Below are 10,720 nucleotides of genomic sequence, written 5' to 3' on the forward strand. Positions count from 1 at the left end.
TTCCCACAAATAACAAAAGGGGACTTTCTGCGATAATGGAATCCATCTAAAACTCGTGATGAAGAGTGGAAGATCCCCAGCACTGTGAAATGTCAGCAACTCTTTTAGTTCTTTCTTTATAGCTACCAGATCAATGAGATACTCATGAATGTAGAGGAAATTCTTACATGAATACTGCTAAAGCATTATCATTTCCAGAGCTTGCCAAGAAAATGCAGGTGTTCCTTGAGCCCTGAGTAATAACAACCCAGGGCTCCTGGGTCTGGATGACAGGTATTCATGACAAAAGGAAGTAATCTTTCTGCGTGGGAGATAATTGCAGGCGATGTTTATTATGCCTAGGGTTGATAAAAATCAAATAGTGATTAAGGACATAGACAAAACTTCATCACTTTCTTCTTTTCTGCTTTATAATTAGATTTTGTGGCTAGACTCTCAACTACCAGGTGAAATTTAATATAAGTCAAAGATGTTCTAGAATATTATGATATAAAGGATATAACAGATCACTTCAGGGTCTCTGTCCTCACCTGCTCCCTCCGCAAATCTTAAATCTTCTTGTGTGGTTGCTTTTTTCTTTTCTCTCGGCTGCTCTCAACATTTATCAGAAGAATGTTTTAAAAAGACAAATGTATTAGCTAGTACTCATGAAAATAATCTATATGAATGTGGATTAAATTCACTTTTTCCATTGCAGGAAGGAACTCACTTGAGATGAGTCCTGAGAAGTCCTTAGTTAAAAATAAACTGAAGCTGTAGCTGTTTGTTTACAGCTAATAATTGCACAGTACTACTGTGAACTGGGTCGTTTTCCAAATTGTTCCATCAGTGGCTTGCTGATCTTGGAGGCCAGTTTGACTCCGTCTCTCTGCAGGAGTTTTACATAAGGTTTCTTTCATTATCAGTAACCCACATGGAGTATGCTGACTGATAAGAACACAGGAGAAACAGCCAATACTTGCTACTTTGTTGTTTGAGTTTATTTTAAACATTTACTGCATCTTAAAAAAAAAAAAAAATAAATAAAAATGACAAGGCAGAGTTATAGTTGACTGAAAGGTTATGATGTTTGTAGAGGAGTTCTATCCATATGCTCTACACATATTGATAGAAGAAGGGTGGTGGTATGTCATTTTGGCTGTGCCTGCCCTATTACAGAACTGGTTCTTTTTTAATGTGAGACTTTTACACTGAAAAGAGGTAGATGGATATGATACCCTGTTTTGGTGGGAGTTTCCAAAATTGTTATTGTTTTGAAATCGGTCACTTACTGGGCTTGCTCTTGGAAATTTAACTCCTGTTTCTTCTTGTTTGGTAATATTAACGTAAAGAAAAGTTAACCAGTTTTTGTATTTATTGCCGTGTTCTCATTCACCCCTTCTGTAAGCCTACTTCACTTCAAGACAAGCAGGAAAACAAGATCTTATTAAATATATGGATGCTTGACCACTGATGTCACCAAGAGGAGACTCAGAACATCTTTCATTTTTGTGGCTGAGACCAAACCTGGAAAGGCAGTTTGGATGGCTCAGTAAAACCTGGTCTTTGGGTCATAATGAAAACTGGAGGGAAAAATAAAAAGGGGGTTTGAAGTCCTTTATCAAGTGATTCATTATTTTCTGATGAACAGGGTACTCTTTCCAAAAAGCACTAATACATTAGAAGCTTCCTTCATCACCATGCAATTTTTAAGAGGTAGTCTTTTAAATATAAAACTTGTAATATTATTAATCAATCAATAGCAGTATATTTTATTGACTATGCACATGAATGATAGCTTAAAAGCTACATGAAATTAAGCAAGATGAAATTTAAGAAATGAGTGTTCTCTGTTTCTTAGCAGGCACTAATCTCCAAGCAAGTTAAACTAATTCTTGATCCGTAGCTTTCTGATCCAGTCATCTACACACATTGCTGTATGTGTTTGCCCAACAGAAATCCAGAGGATTTTGCTTGATTCTTCAGCAATATCCCTGTCCAACTCAGTATGCTATTATCACATTATTTCCTTGCATTCTCATTTTGCTTAAATTCATTTACAGTGCTGCAGAGCATTCTGACTTCTTGACTCCAGCACCTGTGTGAGCACTTGTGGGTCTGATACACCTCCTGCTGCTCCAGGCAGGCTGCAGCACCTGAATATATCAGCCACAGGGACTGTCTCACCAATTAGTTTTGCATTAGTATTTTTCTGGAACGTGCTCTGCTCTGAGCCCGAGGAGAGCCACCGCACAAGGTTTGCAACAGGATGAATGTTGTGTTTGCTCCCAGCTGTAGAAAGCAATTGGTGAAACAACAGATAGCATATCTCACAGATAAGGTCTGGTTCAGTGTCAATACAAGATCATAGAAGCAGCTCTTCTGGTTTATCATGATCTTAAAAATTTGATGCAAGGTGGCAAGAATATTTTTGAACAGAAACTGGCGCTCCATCCCTCTTGACTACAAAGCAAATGCTGATAAAATTCATATGTGGTAGTTTCACATGACACTAAGAACCTGCTGGTTGTGGTTGATGGTCAAATGATTATTTTAAATTAACGCAGAAACCAAGTATGTTTAATATTTACCTCCTTTTCTCCTCCCTCCATTTTGATTCTAAAATGTTGACTTAGTTTCAGAGGTTCTATTATAACTAAAAACATTTAAGCTAAAAATATTTTAAGATTAAAAGGCAGAACTGATAGCGAGGGCATGCTGTACCTCATTAATAGTGCTTCCCAAACTAAGGGCCTGGAAATAGCATATCTATTTTAAAAAGGCTGCCTCGGCTTATCGAAGGAATTGCATAATTTCTTCATTACCATGGTAAGCCAGTTATTGTAATAATCAAAATTAGAATTTCAAAGTCCTTAAAGCTAGTGGACCTGTAGAAATCTCCCAGTTAAAAGAAGCATTATAAAAACCTTATCAATATATCACAAATTCAAAGGAATCACAAACCCAGAAGAGCTGTTAAAGGGAAATAACTTAAGCCTTAAATAAGCTCCTTTGCAATGAGTCTTTTAGTCTCTGAAAGACCTATGAACTGAGTGTTACTTTCCCTGAGCTGGAATGACATTAGTAACCCCTCCAGTGTATTGAAAATATGTGGAGAATTTGCAGATGATACAGGATTAGTTGAGCCCTGAAGTCCACAATTCCAGCACAGTAAGGGGACCAAAGAAAGCTGTGTATAAAAATACATAGGATCGTGTATATTAAAAACATTTCTGAACCCAAACTCTTCTGCCCAGCCTGAGGCAGAGATCCAAACATCCTTCGTTAATAAAGCAGACATATTTAGTTATAGCATCCCCATATGTATAACAATGTTTTCTCCTGCAGAACTTATTAGAAAGAGCAGAAATAGTACTCTGCTCAGCAGAAAAACAAGATGCAAAAATCATTTATTTCAGTCACAAGATAATACTTTTAATAATTTTGTGCAAAGAACTGAATAGATATGAAAATCCCCATAAAATCACTATACTAGAAGAAATTAAATAAAATACCTAGCTAAATGTTAAATGGTAAATGAAAGTTTATGACAGTGGGTGCTCATGTATGATTTTTTTATATAGAAACATGCACTGCCATCTACGTATAGTTCTAAAAACCTTCTGTTGGAAGCCTCTATTTTTGTCTCTGCTGAGTGAGAAGGAGTCAGCCCAGTTTAAAATGAGAGGAAACTGAAATACTGCACATCTAAAAAGAGCAAGTGTGACAAAAGTGATTTCTGCTCTGACATTTTGAAGAACTACAAGGTAAAGGGGACAAATTCTGCCTAGAAGAGTGTAGATGTGACAGATATCACTTGGTTAGCAAAACACAAGACCAATATAAAATGAAGTACCTAGTCAATTCAGTCTTGCCTTTCCTCCACAAACATTGGGAAAATATTTGTTTTACTTGTCTTTAGACACCCAAGAATATTTTTGGTCTTTTAATTAATGATCGTCCATCTTCTTCTAAAATGTATTCCCTGCATTTCAAATATCCAATGTTTTTCCCATGACAGTTTAAATCCCAGGATGACTGTCACATCTCAGGTGGCACAATGAGCAGTGCATTAAAGGTCACTCCTAAGCTTAATTTCTTTCCCTAAATGAGTACCACTCCAGTTGCATTGCCTTCCCATTTGAACAGGGGTCTCCAAATCTTGTCAGGAACTCCAGAAGCACAAATTTCTCATGGCAAAGGTTTCCTCCTTAGGTATATCTAAGACAAAGTGGCTTTGGATTTGTTGGAGGCCTCTAGCATTGCTATTGCAGATCAACCACACAGTAAGACGAACATGAGTCTCTAAAGTTAATCAAGATGACAAAGTCACCCTCATTAGCCATAAACCCATGCTGGACCTCTGCCAGCCATGAGTCTGGAGTGCATTCCTACCTGAGCTTGGGTTGCTACACCAAGTCCCGAGGCAGCTCCGCTTTTTTGAGGGACTGTGACACATCCTCATGGCAAGCCTGGAAAAGGAAAGATTGTCACCATCAGTTTTGAATGGCTGAGCTCTTGTCAAGAGGGTCTCAATATCTAAGAGAGTCCTTGTTATGTCTCCTCATGGGAGAAGCACTGTTGAGTGCTCACAGAGCCCCTTTCCACATGCACATCAGTTTGCTCCCATCCTTATGACAACAGTGACAGGAAAACATCAGAGACACTCAGAGCAATAATAACAGTTTTCTAAATTCGGGTGATATTTGATTGACATGTTTTCATGTGAATAACATCAGAATAGCTATGCAGCTTGCAAATAATGATGGCATCATCTAAGTAGACTCTCAAAAGCATTTTTCCCAATTTTCAGAAGGCAACTCTCATGAGTTTCTGCACATACCACATTAGATAATATTTCAATAGCTCCTGGAATCTGGAAATCAGCCTTTCTAGAAACACCTTCCAGGGTTTGGGTCAGAAAGTATGTTAGAGTGTACTGAATAGTTCTAACCTCTGCAGATGATTAATGGTCAAAGAGCCAACCAAAAAGTTTACTTCTCCTCTCTGAAAACACTGATATTATTCCATAGGCTGCAATATTATGGATATATTAGTTTAATACTAATTTATAAAGGGTTTTATTATTTTATTTTGTTGTTTTGACATCTCTCAAAGAATGATATTAATTTTCAGTTTAGTTATTCTTTCATTCATTGTCATGGAAGAAAAGGAATGAGGAGTAAAACCAGCTTGAGAACAAAAAAAAAAAAGAAGAAAACAAAACTAGAAGTCTCTTACATATTTTTAAAAACTGAAATAAAACCAATTATTCTTTGCTAAGAAAGATAATTTTTGTGAGAAATTGTAGTGTACCTTAAAAAAAAAAAATAAAACTAGTCTATCAACAAAGCTTTTATTTGAGCCCTCCTATCTGCATCATTTCTGATAATGACATAGGATGATTCCACGTTATACATTGTGAACCCCAAACCATGCTGAAATACATCACTTAACATCTTGCATATGCAGGAGTATCACAGAGGGACCAAGTTACTCTCCTCCTCTCACCAAGTGATGGAGTTTGCTCATCCACTAATTGGTCCCCAGGAAGGAAGCTCTGCCCTGGTTCAGAAGAGCCCAGGGAAAGGGAGAGCTGTGCCTTCCACCTGCACACACAGTCACCCACAAAAGCCCCGACTCAAAGTTTCACTTGGTTTGCTGGTGCTGTTGGCTTGGTTTGGTTTCCTTAGCTGCCCTAAGAGCCCTGAAAAATCCATCCAGCTTCAGCCATGTGCCTCAGGACCCAATGTTTCTTTAATTCCATGAAGCAAACTAACAGTGACAACCTGAGCATGAATAATTCACCAGGAGGGCTCTGCTAGCTGTTGGAGCTGTCGAGACACTTGCAACTTGCAGCAAAGCAGCAGAGGGTTTCTCCCCCCATTTCCCCAAAGAAGTGGCCCATCAGGAACCATCCTGCTGGCCAGTAACCCCCAGTTAGTCCCAGCACACCATGCAGCACTCACTACATGAAACACATCGCACCTACCAGGGAGCAAGGAATTGGGCAAGAAGCCACTCTGTATAATGCTAGTTTTTGGAGAATGGGAAGAATTCAGGCTGAAGCAAAAGAAATTTGGACAGTGAAGGTGACAGAAAAGGTGTAGCAGTGACTTCTTCACCATGACACCCTGCCAGGGGCTGAGTGGGACAGAGCTGCAGCTTCTCTCTCCACCAAGCCAAGTCGCTGAGGTTTTGCATGATACTGGGCTGAAGATAGACTGAAGTCAACTCACAGGAGCACTTAAAGAGCTTCATTGTGTCTTTTCTTCTTAAGCCTGGCATGGTGACCAAAGGCTCAGATTGCTTTTCTTACAGTGACTCCAAAGTTACGATTTTGCAAATGCAGAGGGAAAAGTGTTCTTCAATGCTTCTGACATTGTTAATGGTTCAATGAACTACCAGTGCCAGCTGCCCCACTAGGTCTGTCTGCCATCCTGAGAAAGTATATAGACTTTACACAAGTCATTACTCACGTTATCCCTACTATACATATATGGTAGAAATTCTGACAGCTGAAGTCAGTGAGGCATTAGTGTTGATCCAGCAGAACAATTATTTTACAAGCCATTCACTCAAAAGAGGGTAACACTTTGTTTTTTCCAATGTGACACTTGACTTTCAAATAATCAGAATGAAGATACTGCTGTTACTAAAATTTAGTTTAATTGACAATAAAGTGAAACAACCTGGTTCTACAGTTCATGAAAATATTGCAAACTCTCCAAACAGCTGTGAAGCAAAAAGTTGATGGAGGTAGGAGGAAATACCCATGGGCTGTCTGCAGGCACACTGGCTTTCCAGGGGAAACGGGTTGTCTATGAATTGGCTAAGACACAGATAAAGGAGAAACAATCTCTCCCATGTGTCAATTCTCCTGTTATTAAAAGTCCTGTAAAGTTTGTACACTGCTGATCAAAGGAGAAAGTGAGAAAAGAGAAGAAAAGTGCAGGGAAAGCATGAAACAGAGATTCCCAAATATGACAGAGAAAGATTGAAGAGCTACAACCTTCAGTAAAAAGGAAATGCATCAGACCTCAAATGCATTTTCTGGTTAGGTTCTCAAGTACCTTTCTCAGTGGTATAAAGCCTTAAACATTAGCTTCCTGTGAAATCATTGCCTTAGATATTTTAGCTGTGTCATCAAAATAGCCTCCTATATAGGATATGTTGGACATTGAAAATGTCATTTATACCAAGAAGCTATTTCAAAGTCTCAGTGGGACAACATGCAGAGAAAGCTTTGTCCCCTCATGAACATATCTGTCCACATGCTGTAGAAACTTTTTGAAATTGAAAGGTTTACTCAGAATATTGAAGGTTTAATCAGCTTCACGCCTTTGCCCATTGCCAAATATAGACAAAAATGTAATACAAATTACTACATAGAAAGCAACAGATTAACTTCTTATCTAGAGGAGTTTCATATTTCTGCAATACATCTCCTGTTTGGTACAATACTAGCACAAATCATATCTCTGTCAGAGTAAACTGCATATGGTATGTAGGCCACAAATTCATTAGCCGTAGGCTGTTATAAGAGAACAGCAAGAGATTTGTGTAATCCTTCTAGAACTAGTCATTTGTGGATAAAAATCATTATTTGATTAAGATAAGACCTTTCGGCTCACAGTCGAAGCCTAGCTGTGTACATGAGTTTACAGGACAAAGCAAAGACGGGAGAGGTTTAATGAACGGGTGTCCCCATGGTCACACAGGACCCAGGTCTCTTGGTTAGAAGTCCATTGCTCTATCTGCTCACTCTCTTCAAAGGGCCATCTTTGCATTTAATAGATATAAAATGCAACAGAAAGTCCTGTGGTTTGTGTGCCTGATAACGTAGCACACACCAAAGGAGCATCGATCTTTTAAACTCAGACTTAGTACTGTCAGAGTTTACTGGTGATAATCAGCATTTATTAGTAAGGTTTATTGCTAATTCATAATGTAATCTGTCACTCAAATATTACAAACCAAATTTGCAGTCCCTGCCGTTAGGACCTCACAGGCAACACATTTCCTCTACAGTGATAAAATATACACGGCATATTCTTTCCTCCTGTTTTGTATAAAATGAAGCTATTTGATGGATCAATCATGCTTTCTTAGCTATGCATGATAAATAAATCCAGAAGCATCAGCAAATATCCTCAGCTGCAGGGATTACCAACAGGGGAATCAATTATGTAAAGTACTTGGGCCTTCAGAGTTAAACATACACACTGAGACTCAAATCACTCATCAAGAGAAAACTTCAGCTTTCTCCTTTCCTCTTGGTTGTAGATTCAAGCCCTTTTTAGCTGCTACATTTTTCCTGTAAACGCTGGGAGTTGATAACAATGTTTTCTTTACCCGACAAGTGTGTATAACACAGAAGAGCTTGATAAAAAAAGGCGAATAAATGAGCAAACTGCATAGCATAGTACTAGGAATGCTTCATTCATTTAGGCCAACAAATTGTTGCCCAGATCCAACCTCAACCTCTGGGCAGATGTGCACCATCCAGCCCTTTTTTTGGGGAGCACACAATGGTGGGTTTCGTCTCCTCCCAAGTGTCACCTGCCTGGGAAAGCTCAGCCCCTCCGAGGGGCATCCAGGGCTGCTCGGGTTTCCTGATCAGGGGACTGCTGGAGTAAGTCTGGGGAACATATGCTGTGTGACACCCCCTCGTGTCCCTGAGGTCCCTTTTTCCTGTCTCTGCATCACTCCAGCGCACAGAAATACAGGCAATGGTCAGAAACATGTTCACTATCACTCCAGTGCACAGAAACACAGGCAATAGTCACAAACATGTTCACTGTGTGGCACAAGATGCAGCTTGGTCCCCACACACAGCTCAGCTGCATTGACTTGTTCCTTTTCCCCCTGAAAAATAATATTTAAAGCAAAAAGCATTTGTACCCACCACCCACCCACTCCCATGAACCCTTTCCCTGCCCAGGAGGAGCTGGGAAGGCTCTTGGGCTGGGGTGGAACACTGGGAGCCCCAACATTCCTTCCTGGGACACCCCAAAGAGTCCTTAGTTACCAACTGCCAGAGCCACCATGATGTTCCCAGCATATGGCTCCCAGGTCCCCCCGGTTCCGCGGCTGCTACAGCCATTCATGCTCCCCCGAGGCTTCTTTCCCCCAGGTAGGAACCCACCCTGACCCCTGCAGCCCTGGACGCTCATGAGGGCAAGAACAGAGGTGAGCACCGGCCATGGCTCCTGTCTCTCTTGCAGGCTCAGCCCCGCTGTGCCCACCACCCGTACAGCAGCAGACCTTCCCTGCAGCCTGGGCGCCCCCCCAGGCCCCACCAGCAGGTACGGCACCCCTGGCACCCTGTCTGCTCGATACCTTCGGCCCCTTCGCCATCCCCGACCCCGGGCACTCCCAGCACCCACCGCCCCTGTCCTCGGCACATCGGGCACGGGGGTCCAGCCAGCGTGGCCAAGCGGCCCTGCCCTGGGTCATATGTGCCCAGAAAATCCCATTTGCTGAGAATTTCCCCAGTACCCGGGGCCATCTCTCCCGTTTCCCCTCCCGGAACCGAGTCTCCTCCCGCTTTGCCACCCCGTTCCCTGCACAGCAGCTCACCCCATGGGGATGTCCCGGCCACCAGCAGACCCAGGGGACATTAGTGATGGGAACCAGCCCATGGAGGGTCCCCCCAGCCCATGACAACTCCCTCTCCCCCTCACAGGGCTGCAGAGGGCACCATGTGGCTGCTGCTTTGACCCCAGGGTTTTCCGAGTTCAATGGACCATCCCCTACAACCACCAGGGCACAGCGGTGGCTGCAGCCACTCCGGTGCTGCCAACTCCAGGCTACCAGCAGCTTGAGAGGCAATTTGCACATCTGAGTGTCTCCAGCAATGTCCCCCCAAGCTGCTCAGCTGCCCATCCCAACAAAGCCGCTGTGGACCCCACAAGCCACCTCGCGGTCCCCGACAAGATCCTTCTAGAAGATGCCCTGAAGCTCTTTGGTTGCTCAGTGGACAAGGAGCGGATCAGCAAGGAAGATCCCAAGCCTGATGAGCCCGGTGTTGCCATTGCCGCCGTGCCCCAGCAGGACTTCAGCTCGCTGGCGCTGCCCGAGGACCTGCTAACACCCGACTACAGCGTCCCTGAGATCAGAGCAGCCGTGCTGAGCATGGAGGAATTCTACATCCTGGGCATGGAGCCCCCCGAGCTGTGGGGCGTAGGGATGGAGCTGCCGCGGTCCCAGTCTGCCCCGGCAGAGCAGCGGAGGCGCAAACGGGGGCACAAACGGGGGCACAGCCCCGAGTCTGAGCCCCCCAGCAAGCGCAGGGCGTGGGTGGCAGGGGGGGATTAAACCCAGAGCAGGGGATGGTGTTCGGGGGGGTGCGGGTTGGAGGGGTTTGAGGTGATGGCATGCTGCCTTAGCGGGGGAGGGGGGCTGGAGTGGCTTTCATGGGACCTTCTTTTTTTTTTCACTTTCCATTAAATGCTGTTTTTCCGGATCTGCTCTCTGCCTGTGTGGGGTGGGGTGCAGGGGGCACTGGGAACCACAGACCCAGCTTGGCCTCCCTGCTGCAGCAAAATAACCCCAAATCACCCCCAGAATTGCCAGGGAGGCAGTGCAGGGCAGGGACCCTCCTGCCCTTGTGTGGGTGCACCTTGGGCAGCTGTTTTCCCACTCCCTGGTCCTGCAACCAACCAAACAATCACTACACTGGCCAGAAATTGCCTGGAAATCTCATCTCCCTTTATTGCTCATTTCCCACCTCAGCTCC

The sequence above is a fragment of the Nesoenas mayeri genome, assembly GCF_963082525.1.
Source record: "Nesoenas mayeri genome assembly, chromosome: 7".
In the NCBI taxonomy this organism is placed as follows: Eukaryota; Metazoa; Chordata; class Aves; order Columbiformes; family Columbidae; genus Nesoenas; species Nesoenas mayeri.